This window comes from Calidris pugnax, unplaced genomic scaffold, assembly GCF_001431845.1.
Source record: "Calidris pugnax isolate Ruff unplaced genomic scaffold, ASM143184v1 scaffold23, whole genome shotgun sequence".
Lineage (NCBI taxonomy): Eukaryota > Metazoa > Chordata > Aves > Charadriiformes > Scolopacidae > Calidris > Calidris pugnax.
Genome location: NW_015090772.1, coordinates 485,728 through 504,091, shown reverse-complemented (window position 1 = coordinate 504,091; position 18,364 = coordinate 485,728). Strand labels below are relative to the sequence as shown.

Below are 18,364 nucleotides of genomic sequence, written 5' to 3'. Positions count from 1 at the left end.
TTTGCGTGTGTGTTTCAGAGAGGGCAAACACACCTATTTAATCTAGATGGCTTAAGATGGGTCACTTCACCAAGAACATGCTTAGTCTCCTGGACTCTAGCAGCAAAATAACATCTGTATGAGGAACTTGTGCCAATGCATCATTGCAAACATTGCTCCAGGAGAAACGCAGAGATGGAGGCCCCTGGGGAGAAGCTGTTTGCCTGACTGCGGTGATCGCTCCTTGGTACCTATTAGCTGAGAAATTTAAACACTGGAAAATGCCTGGCTGCTCTACAGGGCTAGAAAGAGTAGGCGAGAGGCAGGTCCTGCTTTAGGACCAAAGGGCTCTCTGACAGAGAGGCTAGAAGGTGACTTTACTGGGGGAAAACAATGCAAACCCACCCACTCGATGCCTCCACACAAAGGGCATCATCTCTCAAGCGGAACGGAGGGCAACGGAGCAGGCACAGCATGATGTGTGAGAGAGAGAGGCACCGTACCCTGCACTGTGGGCTTGGGCTTGGTTTTGGAAGGACTAAAAAAATCTCATAAGAGAAAGGTTTCTGCTTAGATTGAATCAATCGCAATTGAACAAGACACAGAGTGGTGCTCCTGCAGGAAAAATATAACCTGTGGGTGGTTAAGCTTCTCCAAAGGAGTGAAGGAGGGAAAGGGAAATTTATAAAGGTGTGACTCGGGAGAGCGATAAAAGGGACTTGTGTTCCTGCAGCAAAAATAAAATTCATAATAGGTTAAACTGGGAATTTATTCTCCCAATTTTAGGGAAAGTATGTTCAGTAATATTTGGTTATTAAAATGCTTATGAGTAACAAGAAGTTTATCAAGGAACAGTGCAAAGCAAGAGTTACGTCTAGGTAGGAAAAAACATGATGTTGAAGGCATTCCAGCTAGGAATTGTTGCTAGAAGGCTCTAGGTAGGAAAAAACATGATGTTGAAGGCATTTTAGCTAGGAATTGTTGCTAGAAAGGGTTTCTGCTCTTAGTGCTTATGTAAAATGGATAGATAGCATTGGCTTCAGCCAAGCATTGGGTAATTTTCTTTCCTTTTCCAGATTCATTATGGTACTGGCTTGTGGTGTGCAATGCCACTGTTTCCTCTGGATAGTACATGGCTCTGAGCAAAAATAATGTCAAGTGTTTTGTCCTGTAAATGTTTGTTCCCAACTGATGTGTAAGTTTCTAGAGTTGAAAGGATTCCCTGCCCTATTACAACAGAATGGATTCATCACTGTTTGGAGATTAATTTTTTTTTGTTTGTTTTTTTCTGGTGCTAATAGCATTTCTCTGAATATTTTGTTGGAATTATAATTTAATTTTTGGTAGCTGGGGTTGGGGGGGTGACTTTCTATTACAGTTAGTGCAGACACATCTTGAGTGTCTTTGTACATGTTCTGCAAAGCTCCACAGAAATTTTAGTTTTTATGAGCATTAATAATAGGAATAATTCATTTCCTCTTCTAGATGTTATCTGCTGTTCTCCAGCACCCCAGGATGTGATTCATTTTTTACATGGGGCAGGTGTGGGATCTTCTGTTTTTTTCTGGGACCACGTGGTGCACCAAAGCAGAAGATATCTCCTCTTACTTAAGTTGACTCCACTGTTACCCTGGACCTACCCATCAGTAGCAATCAGGCCTACTATGCCTGCTGCTTTACAAAAGTAATGTAAACACCTGAGATCCATTAAAACCAGGGGCTGGCTGTGGTGTGCTGGTAGGCCAACACCAGTGCTGGGTTAATTACTGCTAACAAATTACTACTAACAAAGTCCTGTGGAGAATATTTCTGTTGGTCTCTGCAATGCATGCACTGGTTGGAGTTTCTCAGTAAACTAGCTCTACAGAGCTCTTATTTTTTTAGCCTAGGATTAAGACACTGAAATCAAAATTCCCTTTACAGTCTAATCCACTGGTGACTGCAAAGAATTCCTGAGGCCAGTGTGCATTTTTACAGTAAGTTTCTTGGGTGTATTTCTCATATTTAGTATGCATTAGTTGAATACCTGGTAACTGGAGTATTTTCCATTTTCCTCTGATGTATTTTCACTGCAAAATAAGTATCTAAATATAATGTTATTGAATTCCTATCACAACAGTTATCTCTGTCTTAATGCCAATAAAAAATTTAATTGGCCTTGTACAGCCTTCTACTAAACTGTTAAAAAAATTATTTAAATGGATTGGGTATCATCTCCTTAAAATTGTGAATGCCTTTTTCTTGGTGGGCAGTGCTGAGTATATAATTTCTTTTCAGCAGCCTTTAGAGGTAATAGGAAGAACTTTCAATGAATTGCAACTGTCTTGGCAAATGTGAGCTTTCTAACCAAGCCAAGACTGTGCATTAGTGTCCACTAAAACTGCTGCTGAGGAAAATTGCAGACAAAACATATAAATTGGTTGTTAATTGTGTGCTTGATTGGTTAAAGAGTTTGTGGTATTGTGCACTTGTCCTAATATTTTAAGGAGGGAGCCAAAAAAAAACCAAACCATGAGAACTGTGTATATTATAGTAATTTCTGGGAAGCTTAGAAGGAAGGTTCAAAAGGAGAGAATACATCCTCACTGTGTTTCCACGTCTTAATCTGTCGTAAGTGAAATTGATCTGTAGTAACTGATGATGTGTTAATTTTTCTACTGCAAATATGCTCAGGAACCTGTGTAAGTGATTAAGGCAAAAGCTGTACGATTATTTTTTTCCCCCCCCTATGTTGGAGGAGCGGATTAGATAATGATCCCGAACCGTGAAATCCTGGCGTTGTGACAGTCGCCTCGCAGTGCGCCTCGCCAGCCTCGTTAAATACCTGCAGTAAATCCTGCCGTGACACTCCTGGCATCCAAAGTGCCTACAGAAGCTGCATGTGGGGGGAAAAGAAACTCTCAGCCTACCTCTCTGTGCCCTGTGCGGCACGGCTATTTTTAAAACCTCAGGGAGGACTTTGCCCCTGCTCCCTTCCGAGCACAGCACACGTCAGCGCTGCTCGTCACTTTTATTTTCCTCTGACTAGGGTAACTTGTAGAGGGAATTCAAGAAGTAAGCAGACAGCGGGCATGACACGGGCGCTGTCGGGGGCTGATGGCAAAGCAGCTTTCAGCCATGCCTGGAAACGGGATCGGTTTTATTTCCTCCTCCCCCAGCTTGCCATTTTGTTTTTTTTTTTTTTAAGACTCTACAATTCTGCTGAGCGTTGTGTCAGGGAAATTTCCAAAAGCAAGATGGGCTGGAGAAAGCCAGGAGAGGCAAGGCAGAAGCACGCTGAAGCCAATGAGGGGATGGGGTTGGCTCCAGCCCTGTGAAATGCAGGCAGTCTGGCCTGCAAAGGTGGCTTTGGGCCAGCACTCGCTCTGCAGCCCGAGCAGTAACAACGCCTGTTTGACACTGTTGGCTGACACTCCAGAGGGCTGTGCCACCATCCAGCGTGACCTGGACAGGCTGGAGACCTGGGCAGAGAAGAACCTAATGAGGTTCAACAAGGGCAAGTGTAGTGTCCTGAACCCAGGGAGGAAGAACCCCCGGCACCAGTATAGGTTAGGGGTGGACCTGCTGGAAAGAACTTCTGAGGAGAAGTATCTGGGGGTCCTGGTGGACAGTAAACTATCCATGAGCCAGCAATGTGCCCTTGTGGCCAAGAGGCCAATGGGATCCTGGGCTGCATAGGGAAGAGTGTGGCCAGGAGGTGGAGGGAAGTCCTTTCCCCCCTCTGCTCTGCACTGGGGAGGCCACAACTGGAATCCTGCCTCCAGGTAGGAATCCTGGACTGGGTCCTGCCACAACTGGAATCCTGTGTCCAGTTCTGGGCTCCCCAGTTCCAGAGGGACAGGGAACTGCTGGAGAGAGTCCAGCGTAGGGCAACAAAGATGATGGTTGGATTGGAGCATCTCCCCGATGAGGAAAGGCTGAGAGAGCTGGGGCTCTTTAGGCTGGAGAAGAGAAGGCTGAGGGGAGACCTTATTCATGCTTCCAAGGATCTAAAGGGTGGGTTGAAAGAGGATGGAGCCGGACTCTTTTCAGGGGTTCCCAGTGACAGGACGAGGGGCAATGGGCACAAGCTGGAACATGGGAAGTTCCACTCAAATGTGAGGAGAAACTTCTTTTGGATGAGGGTGGCAGAGCCCTGGAAGAGGCTGCCCAGGGAGGGTGTGGAGATCTCTTCTCCGGAGATCTTCAAGCCCCACCTGGATGCTCCTGAGTGATGTGCTCTGGGCAGCCCTGCTTTGGCAGGGGAGTTGGACTGGATGATCTCTAGAGTTCCCTTCCAACTCTGACAATTCTGTGATTCCGTCACATCAGTGAAGATGCCATTGAAACCCACAGCTGGATGGGAATTACACCCAGGCAAGCTGAAGGCAGCACAGGTCTGAGGTGTGCAGTGCAAACAGGTGCCTAGCAGGGGCCAGCTACCACACAATGATCACAAGTTAAGTTGGTGAGACAATGTGGATTGTTCCAGCCATTGGAAAGCTAAGAGGGTACTAAACTGGCGGGATTAAATGTCTCTAACTGGATGAAGAGAAATGAGCAAATGGAAGCCAAGTAGGAGGCTCTGGGTATACTATATAGCTTTTCAGGGCTGTGTTTTGGGACCTGTCTGAGCCATGCTCAAAGTTGGCACTGGTGAGGACTTACCTTGAGAACTGTGTTCAGTTCTGGGCCCCTCGCTACAGGAAGGACATTGAGCTGCTGGAGCGTGTCCAGAGGAGAGCCACCAAACTGGTGAGGGGTCTGGAGAACAAGTCATACAAGGAGAGGCTGAGGGAGCTGGGCATGTTTAGTTCAGAGAAGAGGAGGCTGAGGGGAGACCTCATTGCCCTCTACAACTCCCTGAAAGGAGGGTGTAGAGAGGTGGGGGTTGGCCTCTTCTCCCAAAGGAATAATGACAGGAGCAGAGGAAATGGTCTGAGGTTGGGGCAGGGGAGGTTTAGGTTAGATATTGGGAAGAATTACTTCACTGAGAGAGTTGGTCAGGCACTGGAACGGCCTGCCCAGGGAGGTGGTGGAGTCACCATCCCTGGAGGTATTTAAGAAACGTGTAGATGTGGCATTTCAGGGTATGCTCTAGTGGCCAAGATTGCTGGTTTGTGTTTGTTTGTGGTTGGTTTTTTGTTTGTTTGTTTGTGGGTTTTGGTTTTGGTTTTTTCTGTTGTTGTTGTGCTTGGACTCGATGATCTCAAAGGTCCCTTCCAACCATGAAGATTCTGTGATTCAGTGATTCCTGCTCCCCTGTCTTAGCAGCTTGCAAGCTCCTCTTGCTCCTACAGACACCCTCAGCAACTCCCTCCCTGGTCACAGCGTGTCCCTTCCCTGGGCACAGCCAGCTCCGGTGGCATTTCCCTTCTCTCCCAGCTGGCTCCTGATCAGACCCGCCGTGGGCACGTGTACCCGGGGCAGGGGGTGTTCTCGCTCATCATCTCTGTGCAGAAGGTGCCCAGTTGCTCTATTTCAGCACCACAGGAAGCACATGAGCACAACCCGCAGCTTTAATGCAGGCGGTGCTTGCCAAGGAATCAAAGCCTTGTCCTGGCTGCCTGGGTGGATAAAGAAGGATTTGGCACCCACTGCAGTGCTCTCCTCTCCCATTCCTGTCGCATGCCAAAGCCACATCTGTTCCCCTTCTGAGAAACTGCTCCATTTGGAGGGATTTTTGAGGGATTTTGGAGAGAAGCAGAGCCTGCTCCTCTTGCTTTCTTGCCTGCCCATTTCATCCTGGCATGCAGAGATGGACGATACGTGATCAATCGCGTTAGAGGGAACAGGAAGCTAAATGTCTCCTTGGTCAGCCTGGGCACTTTGTTGGGATGTGTCAGACACCAGTATAGGTTAGGGATGGACCTGCTGGAAAACACTTCTGAGGAGAAGGATCTGGGGGTCCTGGTGGATAGTAAACTATCCATGAGCCAGCAATGTGCCCTTGTGGCCAAGAGGGCCAATGAGAACCTGGGCTGCGTAGGGAAGAGTGTGGCCAGTAGGCTGACAGAGGTCCTTCTCCCCATCTGCTCTGCACTGGGGAGGCCACAACTGGAATACTGTGTCCAGTTCTGGGCTCCCCAGTTTAAGAGAGACAGGGAACTGCTGGAGAGAGTCCAGCATAGGGCAACTAAGATGATGGAGGGATTGGAGCATTTCCCTGCTGAGGAAAGGCTGAGAGAGCTGGGGCTCTTTAGCCTGGAGAAGAGAAGGCTGAGGGGAGACCTTATTCATGCTTCCAAGTATCTAAAGGGTGGGTTGAAGGAGGGTGGAGCTGGACTCTTTTCATTGTTTCCCAGTGACAGGACGAGGGGCAACGGGCACAAGCTGGAACATGGAAAGTTCCACTCAAATATGAGGAGAAACTTCTTTGTGGTGAGGGTGGCAGAGCCCTGGAAGAGGCTGCCCAGGGAGGGTGTGGAGTCGCCTTCTCTGGAGATCTTCAAGCCCCACCTGGATGCTCCTGAGTGATGTGCTCTGGGCAACCCTGCTTTGGCAGGGGGGTTGGACTAGATGGGCTCTAGAGGTCTGAAAATTCCATGATTCTGTGATTCCGTGAAAGGGAGAAATACCAGGTTGCAACAATTCCGTGATTCTGTGATTCCATGAAAGGGAGAAATACCAGCTTGTGCAGGTTCTGGTGGCCCTGGCCAGCTTCCCCTATTCCCCATGGTGGGAGCACCTGGGCTGCCCAGGGTTGGGGACAGAAGATGAGGCTGGGAGTGCAGTGCTCTGGGGTGTGCAGACACGTGTGCCCTGGCATGGTGGCATGGGCTGGTCCCTTTCACGCGTGGCTCAGCATCAAAGGCATATGGCAATATGCTGGAGACAGGCAGCCTTTGTACCTTTGCTCATTCACATGTATTTAGAAGCCCAAAGCCCCACAAATGAGAGTGTGAGAAATTTTGCCATTAAGACCTGCACTTTTACTACCTAATTCTGCTACTTGTGGGTTTTTCCAGAGTATTTATCTTTTTTTCTTGGCCACGTGGGTTTGGCCTTCTCTGGATTTTTATTTTTTTTTCTGCCTCAGAACTCCTGGCTACCTTTCCAAATAGCGATTACCTTTAAACACTTGCTCAGCCGTCCTTGACGCTGAGCTCTCCTCTTTCTTCTGTCCTAACAGTCTTTTCTCCTTTGACAGCAAGGTTATACACCTTCACACGCTGTCAAGTGTCTGCTCCTCTTCTTTTTCTCCGAGCTCCTCAGCAAACATTTCACATTGCCTAATGGTGCTTACAGGGTGGGGGTTTTTACGTTTACTTTTGGTAGTTGGTGGTGGGTTTTTTTTTTCCTCTCCTCTTCTGTGCTCAAAGCTGCAGGCTGGGGTGTGGGGGTGGGGGAGAAAAAGCCATTAATTTTATGGGCCCTGAAAAACTGGGTTTGCTGAGGTTGCACCAGTAAAAGCAAAGCAGCCTGCAGTGCAGAAATGAATCTGGGCTCTCTGTGCAAACAGCTCTGTGATGTGCCCAGACGTGGTTAACCCTCCCCTGTGGCTCTGCTCTCCCTGAGCTGCTGCTTGTGCAAAGGCAGTGGATTCCTGCTCCAGTAACACAAACCTCAGCACCCCAGTCTCGCGGAGCAGCAAGGTAAAAACTTGTCAATGAGTCATGCTGAAAATCGATATGTCTTCCGTAGGTTAGAGGAAGGGATCGCAGGGAAGACGGATGTCGTGGGGATGTTGATCTGAGCATGATCCCTACCAGCCCATTCCCCTGCATCCCGTGGAAATACACGTTTGCCCGATCCAGCAGGGCACGTAGGCAGGCTTCAGTGTTGGCACGCTCACCTACGTGTTGGTGCTGTAAGGTTAAAGGGCACCTTTTAGGCATAAAGTAAAGATAAACTAGGGATAGAGTGATCAGCTCCTGCCAGGAGGAGAGCACAGGAAATGTGGCAAGTCAAATTAAGGCACTATTAAGGAAAAATGGAGAACCTGGAGATGTCAGAATGGTGATCAGGCTGTGATTCACTCTCCCGTTAAGCTGACTGAAGTGCAATCTGCTGGCTGAAAAATAACTTTTTGAGAGGTACACAGGAAGGCAGATTGTGGCCAGATCAGTTCCTTGAGCTAGCTCTCTCTGTGGCTGCCGAAGGAGGGAGAAACGTGACTGAGGAGGAACACGGTGACACCACCATTTGAATGCAGCCTTCATCCAGGCTGGCTTCTCATGAGGGAAAAACTCCCAACCTCAGAGACTTTGCTATGTTCTTGCTATTACGCTGTTTAAAATGGCAGCTGTCCCCCATTTTTTTCCATTCACATGTTCCATTTTGCTTAGCAGAGAACAAACTTCAAACAGTGACTCGTGCTCATCACCTGAATGAGGTTCAGGTTGACTTATTAATCATGGATTTGTGATTAATTCTTATGCTATGACATGACTATTAAAGCTCAGATCCCTACAGAGAGGAGGTATATTAAGAAGAAATAGCATAAATATGGCCAGATAATTGAAGATGTCTATTGTCCTTGTCCACGAACTACAGTGGCACGTGATTCATTGGTATCACAGAGAATGAACATCAGGGACATCATGTTTTCTTCGCTGTCTTACAAATACAAAGGTCAGATTTTAATTTGGAAGGTGTTGAAATTTCCTATAGGAAAGATTCTATTTCAGACCAGTAGATGGAGAAAGCAGGCCAAAGACATAAATTAGTGGTTTTCATGAAGATTTATTGTGGAAAAAAATCCAATTTATCTCCATAGTTAGACTGCAAGAACAGTTGTTCCATTTGCTGCTGAGTTCTTTGCTGATGTCCTTTATGATTCCATTTATTTAAAAACTAACGAATAGTAGGTATATATTTTCCTATCCCAGCAGGGGAAAAAAGAAGAATCTAATTTGAAAAGCAGAGTTTTTGTTGTCAGTAGCTGAAAATTATACTTGAATATTCTAGGTACAAAGAAACTATTTGCACATATGAAATACTTGCTGCAACTCAAGCAAGTTAATCTTCTGGATGGGTGTGTAAGGTGTAATGTCAGAGGGTAGCATTCAAAAGTCTTCAAAATAATAAAACATAATAATTAGCAAGATAAAAAAAAAAATAGTTGCATAAAAACTTTGGAAAGCAATTGGCCCCTATTTCCTGAAGAAATTATTTCTGCTTTGAAATTATGGGTCTCATCCATAATACATTTGGTACAGTACAGGCAGGGGGAAGTAGAATAATTTGCACATTCAGGGACTGCAAGACAAGGAATGGGCAGTTAGGAGAAGAGTTACGAAAGTATTCACACCCAGAGAATAATGAGGTTGTCTGAGGTTCACCTTGTTGGTGCCACTGTTTCAAATGTAGTCTCCCTGATACAGATTCAGGTATCGTTCTCATCACACAGTCTCTTCTCATTTTCTTGTAGAAAAGGATGTTGCTGACATCTCCCATGTGGAGTTCTTCTCTCCTTCCCGTGGTGTCTGTGAGATGCACTGCAAAGTGTGTGGGTCTGATTGCATTTCTTTTAAAATGCAAATCATACCAAACATTAAGAAAAAGTTGAAGAGAGCAGTAGGCTTTAATATTATTTATGGTCTGGCGTACTGAATGCTCCAGGGAAGATAAGGAGAATGGATCCCTCCATTAACCATCAAACACAGTCCACCAATATACTTAACATGTCATTTCTCTTTTGTGCTTCCCTGTGCCCCAGATTTGTCCTAGATTGGAGATACCAGCTTCCACGACTGTGTGTACCTGGTCCTTTATAATTTTCTCTATAAGTAGGAAAGGATGTTTGGGTACTAGAGCTGGCCAGAGAAGCTGGTACAAACGTTCTTTGCTCCTGCTCTTGAGACTTTCTCAACAGACTGAAGGAATTTTATTATTCATGCAGCTGGTAAAATCCTATGTATTTCTGTCCTGCTCCTTATCAAGAATTCATCCTTATCCTTACCGTCTTGCACTCAGAGAAACTCTCTTCACAGATAAAGCTGTGTCTGGAGGCTACAGGCATCCTGAATCTTCTCAGCCTTATCCCTTTGCACTCCCCTTTTACTTCTCCGTTGGCAAAATACCGCCTTCCACTAAGTGAAAATCCTTGATCATGCCTTCAAGGGTAGAGCACTTTTCAATTGTTTGGTACTTGATATGGAGATTTTAAAAATATGTTTATACATCCAGTAGCGGTAAGATTAAATTTCAAGAAAGGGCAATATAGCTGCAAGTGAAACAAATGAACGTCAGATATAAAAGCTGGAGTCTTACAGCAACATTGGCCTGATAATTTATTTGCTGCTCTGTTTGGGGTTTTTCTTTTAAAGAATTATAGCTTGCAGTAAAGCTATTTACATCAAGTACATCAACTGGGATTCGGTATTAAAACTGTAACTGAATCTATTCCCGTTAATGTTGTTTAATACAGAGCATCGAATGGTTTAGAAGTAATGAAGTCACATAATACTTACGATGTATGCTGGGTCACCACTAATAGTTGCTGTGGAAACCTTATTGTCTCTTCTCTTCTACAGCAGAAGATACTTGTAGTGGGTTTGTTTTTTCAAGGATTACCTTCCATAGCACTTTCAAAGAAAAAGAGAAATTAATGACCTTCACCTAAGGCAGTTTAATTAAAGGAGAGAGGATTCCTCACTTTTCTGCACCAGGTGTGGAATAGGAGTGGGACTGCAGATGTCACCACAGAACCACTCCAGCTTCGCTCTTCAGGCATGAAGACATAAAGTTACAGAACCAGGAGCCCTGAAATAAAAAGGGCTAGAGTTTCCAGTAAGAGCTGTGGGCCATCTGCCATTCCAGACATCAGGCCGTCCAGCAGTGATGGCTGTAACAGCTTAATTGCACACATTGATGGAGGCCTGATCTAAGTGGGTTTGCATATGGGGAGGATCCAGACAATGGCAGCTCGAACTCGTTACTGGGAAGGTGATCGCACGTGTGCAGCACGCTGGTACCAGCACATGGAAAACTCACCCGCCCATTGATTGGTCGTGCTCATGCCTAAGTGTATTTAAAGTAAATAAATGTCGGTCTGCAACTTTATATTTGTTTTACAGTTAGGGTAGAACTCCTGCCCTCCAGGGCAACCCAGCTGTCAGGCCTGCTGAGCCTTGCCGTGGGGGCCATGGCCATCTTCCCTGTCACGGAGCTATCTCCTCGGCAAACAGCCAAGGCATCAGAATCATCCCTTTTAAGAATGTCCTCAAGAAAACAACAGAGGGCCTCCAAGTGGAGGTCAGGAAAGAAAAGGTCGTGTTATCAGAAAGACTGTTGGATTAAGACTTGGCTGCCGAGCTTTCTATTCCCGGTGCCACAGATGTGCCTGTGTACAAGATGACTAAAATTCTCCGTGCTAGACCCTATTTCAGTACAAATCATCTATAATTGTTTTAATGACTTTGTTAATGATTCACAGATATCTTCTATGCACTATTTACTCAGCTTTCTTCATTACCCCACGGCCTACAGCGGAGATGCCACTGAGGAGAACAATAATAATTGGCACCCATAGGAAAATGAGCAGTTTGTGCCGTGTAATTAGAGACCAGTCTCTCCCCTTAAATTCTTAATTAATAGATGTGGGTATTTTAGGTTTTTAAATTCTGGTTGCTGTATTTATATACATTCAGCAGGAACTTGCATAAGGAAATGAAGTTCAGTCTATAAATATTTGTCTGGAGTGGCACACCCTGTTAGTCTGAGAGCTGAGCAGAGAGAGAGGGCGGATGTCATCTGGTCCCGGGTCCATGGCAGGGCTGATGTACTCCCGTTTCCAAACTGGAAAGGTAGTTCTTGTAGGAATTATAAAAATGAGAAGCTTCCGAAGTCTAGTTTGCAATAAGATACCGCTAATGTGAAGATCCTGGTTTTGTGGAAGGAATGCATCCGTGCAGTGCCTGTATCCCTCAGCGAGAGTGAGCCAAGGTGAAATAAGTGACGTGGTCCTGCCAGACACCGTACCTTGAAAACAAGATGGGAAAGTAAAACAGCTGATGTGAGGTCCCAAGGCAGATATACAAAAAAGAAACTTTTGTGGACTGGGGACAATCCTTGGAGGATTTGATTTGCATAAAGCCACACAGTCATTTTGGCAGCTTATGACAGATATAATCCTGTTCCAACATGTCCCATGCTCTTTTGGGGCTAAGTTAAATCAGAAGAATTTTACTTTGTGTGTGAGAAAACACCAAGGAACAAACTGATTAGAAAATCCAGGGAGGGGAATTAGAGCATTATTGGGTAAGCTCTTTGAAACAGGCAATGTATTTTCTATGGGCTTTTACAGAGCCCAGCTCAAAGGCTACTGAGCATAATCAAAGCATGTGAGAGGTTGTGCAAGAATATGTCAAACAGTAATGTGATTAGATGTGCCAGCATCTGACACATCTACTTTCATAATACTTTGACTCAGTTCTTTTCTGGAGAGGGGTGCTGGCAGGCAACCTTCTTTTAATTGCCGTAACGATTGCTGCCATGCATTTGTCTCTAAGCTTTGTGTTTGGCAACGGAGAAACTACCTTGATGAAAGAATAATCACAGAAATAATTTTTATTTTAATGTCCATCTCTGTTAGATGCATCGTGGAGACAAGTTTCTCAGAGTATCTGTTACTGCTACGCCTGGGTAAATCTTACTGGCCAGTGTATCTAATTAATATGGTCTGCTTCCCAGATTCAGACATGCTCACGGACCAGACTGTCACTTGCAGAGAGCTTGCCCTGCCATCACAGGGCATTTTTACTGTTGACAATGTCCTTTTTTTTCCTCAACCTGAGGATACTGAGTGATACTGAGTCTGAACAGCTGAGTGTCACAGAAGTAGGGACTTAGGTATGGCTGCATAAAAGTTTCATAAAAGTCTAAACACTCGTGTGGATGAAAATGTACCTTTTCCCATGCAATGGTCTAACAAGAAGGGAAAAAAAGTGAGCAAGCTCACCTTTTCTCTGCATCTCCAAACTGGTAAAATCCTATATCCCCTAATTAAAAGGCTGGAAAACTCTGCTCCGCTGGTTTTGTTGACACCATTTGCATGCAGAAATTACTGTCAGAATTATGGTTTCTTTCAAAAAAAAAAAGAATTTATGAAAACTACCTTGTTCAGGCTGTACTAAAATATAAGAAGTTAATACAAAGTATTTTAATTTTGACTAATCTTGCTTAAAGAATTCACTGGTTTTGTACCGCCTAGGATTTTTAAAACTGTTCATGAGGATTTGTTGCATTGTTGCTGTGATTTAGCTTGTAAAATATAAGCAGAGAATTATATATATATATATGTATACTCTTAGCATCTGAGGATAGTTTGTATAGAGTTATAATAAGGGGGGGGAAGCTCTTTACACCATCACCTTCATTTGCTAACTTTAGTCCGAGGCAGTTGGGTTGATGACAGCTTCCAAAATTTAATTTTTAATAACTTCAAATAATGAAAAAGCTCAAGTTATTTGAATCAGAAAAGCGTTTAATAGGCCTTTCTATGATAAACAACCTAGTTGACTGTAGCCTGGCTCTAGGCAGAGGCATTAAGTAACAGTTATGTATAGAGGCAAATGACAGTTTCTGACAGTGCTAGAGAATTGGAGCAGTAAAACCAAACAGGAGTAAAAGCGAATTTAGATGCATTTGTTTTAAGTCCAAAATTTCACAGGCACCAGTTGATTCTGATACAAAGAAAGCAAATGGGGCTGCAATAAAATACCGCTGAACACAAGAGAACAAGAGCTAAACCAACACTGGCTCCTGTTTGTTCAGCACTTGGATCTGAGAAGTCAAAGCAGACTTAACGTGAGCATTTTCCTGTTCAGCTGGAGACTTGCATGGTTTTTCTTATTCCTCCCCTGGGCACCACACAGCGTCTTCTCATTCTTTTTTAATTTGTAAAGGACAGAGCTGTGCTCAAATGCATAAAAGACGCGATACCACACCCTCAGTGCTGCTTTGCACAGGACATAAGTGAAGCTCTAAAGAAAAAATTGAGTGGACAACACCCCTCCTGCTGTTGCTTGTGCTCGGGTTGATGAACGAGAGGGAGTTATTGCATGAAAGGTGGGGCTAAGTGGAGAAAGGAGTTTGATATTTAAAAAAGAACCCTGGGGATGAAGGGCACCTGACTTGGGTGTTTCAGTCACTGTCACAAAATGAAGTTCATCCTACAGGGCAATTGAAGGACACACCGCACCTTAAGAATTTTCTTTTTTACTTGCAGAAATGTAGGAATTGAATCTTGGCTTCACTCATTTATGTGTTTGTTGGCGGGATGAGGGAAGAGCAGTAAAAGAGCCTTCATTTCTCTGCATGAGGCATCTTCCATAGACACCTTCAAGCTCTCTTTTGTGCACCCTGAGTGAATGAGGCTATCTGCAATTAGCAGTGGAATGGTCAGCATCACATTTGCTTCTGAAACTTTATTCCTATTCTGATTAATTTTCCTGGTAATCATGGGTCAATCTTGAAACCACGTTACTTTTTTTCTTTGCTCTGCCAGCTCTTTTACTAGATATATGGTGCTGCTGTTACCTCTTAACTGACTGCAAAAAAAAACCCAAAACCAACAAAAAAACAAACGCACACTCCCCTCCCAAACCACAAAACAACACACACACACAAAAAGACACCCTCCCTCCATCACTCACAGTTTGTCTGCTGGTGTTTCCATGCTGGTTGTGAGACTTTAGTGTGTTTGTTTCTTTACAAAGCAGTAGCTCGCTGAAGTTCTGCTGCAAGTTAAACAGCAAAACTTATCCAAGCTGTCTCCTTTAGTAACATATGTCTATAATCCTAATGCTGTTTGTCTCTCAGCTTTCCTTTTTCTCTTCTCACACTTGACACTTCTCAGAGCTCCTCCTTCCACCGTGAGACTTGCAGGGCAGGGAACCCGGCTGTTGAAATCTCTGAAGAAAAGTCATGGCAAAATGCCATATCCCATACTAAATACGATTTAAAAAATGGCCATTCCTCTCAGCTCTTTTGCTTTTTTCCTGTTTGCTTATGGGCTATGAATTACTTAACTAGTTTAAGTGAATTATCATAATACTCCATGTTTTGCATGCACACTTTATAAAATGATTCGTATTTATGGTGTTCTTTGAGATCCTAAGGTGAAAGGTTACAATGACTTCCAGGTTATTGTTTGCTACATTTTGAGGAAATACTCTGAGATCTTAACAGATCTGTTGAAAGGAAGAGAGACTTAATTGTTTATTACTGTCTTTATTTTCTGCCCTGAGACAGCAATGAGCCGGAATAAATTCCTAATTGGTCCCTGTGCCTAACACAGTGAGTGGTGTCCTTCCAGCAGGTCCTGCCCATATTTGTATATCCAATTTCCTCACTAAAAAAACCCTACCTTTGCTGAGAAGTTTGGGATACTCGGAAAGCAAACTTCACAGAGTCCTCCTGGAGTGGTCTGGGATTGTCAACAAAGCCCTTTATATAGTCCATTGTGACTGAGTGCATTGGCCATCACCCTCCCTCTGCATCCCACTGTATATTCTCTGAGGGACACCAAACCAGTGTGAATTTTATTTCCCCTAAAACCAAAATATTTGCAGGTTTTGCGACAATCCTATGCCATGCAAAAGATGACCAAAACTCCTGACCACAGGAACCATTTAGAGAACAAGTCTTGTGAGGAGAGGCTGGGGGAGCTGGGGGGGTTGAGCCTGGAGAAAAGGAGGCTGAGGGGAGACCTTCTGGCTCTCTCCAACTCCCTGAAAGGAAGGTGTAGCCAGGGGGGTCGGTCTCTTCTCCCAAGGAACAGGCCATGGGACAAGAGGAAATGGCCTCAAGTTGCTCCAGGGGAGGTTCAGATTGGAGATTAGGAGAAATGTTTCCCCGGAAAGGGTTATTGCACATTGGACTGGGCTGCCCAGGGCAGTGGTTGAGGCCCCATCCCTGGAGGTATTTAAAAGATGGGTTGACCTAGTGCTTAGAGACATGGTTTGGTGATGGTTTTGATCAGAGTGAGGTTGATGGTTGGACTGGATGATCTGAAAGGTCCCTTCCAACCTGGACAATTCTATGATTCTAACTGCGCTCTGAAAATCTTCCTTGTGGCCACAAGCCCCGTTCCATGGTTGCTGAGGGCAGAGGGAAATTCATTGCAGGGTCAGACACCCTCCCTGGGTTGCCCACTGCTGGGATAAGGCAGGCTCCCACGGGCCCTGCCCTCCTTGCACAAGTGTGGCTAGCTGGTCACCCAGCTCAGGAGTCACCCGTTGGCCACCACAGCCCTGTAGCCACGTGTAGTTTACACCATTATGCCATTTAGTGCTGAGCTTTCCAAGCAAAACCCGCCTGCCTATTTCAGTCTACATTAGGCTGATCCTCTTTTTCTTTGTGGAAAAGGCTGTGTTGTGACAAGAGAAACTCACCACCAATAAAATACCTATTTTCTTGTCCTGCACCCCATTATTATGAGATCTGCTATTTTTTACAAGGCTTTTCTGCATGCTGCAGCTTATTTAGCACCAGAAGGGTGGCTGCACTACAGGGGCACACTGGGGGTCTGACTTCTTTTGGTTCTCCCCACACTGAGGTCACTGGAAGATTGCATGGCCTGCAGCTTGACCTGTCTCTCTTGTGAACGTATGGAGGACTGGGAATTTCAGAGCTTTAGGAAGTGAGATAAACCCAGAGGGCATTCCCCTTTCCCCGATGACCATCCCTCTGTTGGCCTTGCACCCCTCAGTGGCCAGCTTTGCTCCCCAGTCACCGGGTGCTGGGTGGGAAGGGGGTCAGGCACATTTTGTTTGCTCGAGTCTCATCTTTGGCTATGGAGTTTATTTTCCTGAGACTTCTCTTTTGTTCTGTGTCCTCATTTAGATCCTTATTTTCATTATTCAATGGCTGTGTCCTACCTGATTCCAGGGAAAGCTTGGCAAACCTCAGTTTCACCCATCTGTGCCTTGTGATTTTGCCTACAGGGGTGAAAAAAAGATTTTAGTCAGGGTTATTTTTATTGTGAATGACATCGATCAGAGAATACTTGCTATGGATGCAAAGAGAAGTCAGTTTATTTTGAAGTGAGATAGCAAAACCAGTAGGTGAAGACAAACAGGGCATCCAACAGGTGGATGTGGACAAGTAGAGAAGTCCAGCATACGATCCATTACAGTATTTCTTCACTTGTTCTTCCCTTTCCCTTCTCCTGGTTGCAGTCTTTCGGTGGTTAACGGCTGGTTTAAGCGTGCCATAAGTTAATACCTTCCCCGTGGAGTCCTGTTGCTGAGTAAAACCATACTGATTGCTGTGCTGCTGGGGAGCAAAGAGCCTCGAGCCCAACGCTTTGTCTCCAGCGGAGAAGAACGTGAAATATTAGAGAAAGGTAGAAACTCTCCGTGTACCTAATTGCACAAGGCTGGGGCAAGGCGATAACATTACTCTTGAACTCAACTTAATATGAGCTTATTAGCTTGAGTGTGGGGAGTGGGGGCATGGTTTTACCTCTCCGATCTCACGGCACGGTGTAATCATAAGCATTAGAGCTAATTGATTTTGGCGGCAGATCTTAAAACACGTTCTTCTTTCAGGGATTCAGTGAACAGTGTAAGATTGGAGGGGGATTTTCACCCAGATAGTTCTTCAATTATTAAAAACGGTTGGTGCATATTATTGAATACTCTTCGAGTACAGGCTATGAGTGACCTTTCCTTTCAGTCAGTCGCAGATTTGTTGCCGTGTCATGTTGTTCTTGGAAAGTGTTACTGTTGAAAATCACTGGTTCTTTTTCTTGCTTTTATTTAAAGAAGTAACAAGGTTTTTTGGTTGGGGTTTTTTGGGGGGCAATACCCAGACTTGTATTTACTTATAGATGTGTTTGGGGAAATACAAAATATTTGATGCAGAATACTTCCTAAAGCTTTGGGGTTGTTTTTTTTTTTTTTTACATACACTTTTGAAATAAATGTGGCCTCAGAGTCCATTTTACGAACACAGGGAAGTGTAGGTTAGCATAGAAGCAAATGTTTGCTAAACCCATGCATTTGTAACGCCACGAAATTAACGTAAACAAAAATATTCTCCTAGAAAATATTTTCCTTGAGAACCCGCCAAGATTTATTGGAATACATCTGCCTTGACAAAGCACTTCAAGCTGAGATCAAATAAAAAAAAAACAACCCTTACCTTGCAGGGAACAGCTGCAGCTATTTTAAAATGAAGTTAAACAAGCATAGAAAAAAAAATATATAAAAACACAAACAGAAAGCCAAGGAGGGAATGAAAAAAGCCAGCACGGGGAAAGTAATTAGCCTGATCCAGGGCAATCTGCAGTGACACAGGACATTAAAAAAAAATCACAGCGGTGACTCACTGATGATGGGAACGAGTGACCAGGCCGCACCTTCCCCATGACCCCCCCGCTGCGCTGCATCCATAGGGATGCGGTTCCCGACCCTTCCCACCATCCGGACTCTTCCCCCCCTCCCCCGGAGACCCC

At 44.8% G+C, this 18,364-nt stretch overlaps 1 protein-coding gene across 1 annotated transcript in view; it reads left to right on the top strand.

Moving 5' to 3' along the window:
- MYRIP (myosin VIIA and Rab interacting protein) overlaps positions 1-18,364 on the top strand; it is a 414,556-nt gene that overhangs the window by 147,866 nt on the left and 248,326 nt on the right. The gene's annotated exons all lie outside the window — the stretch shown is intronic.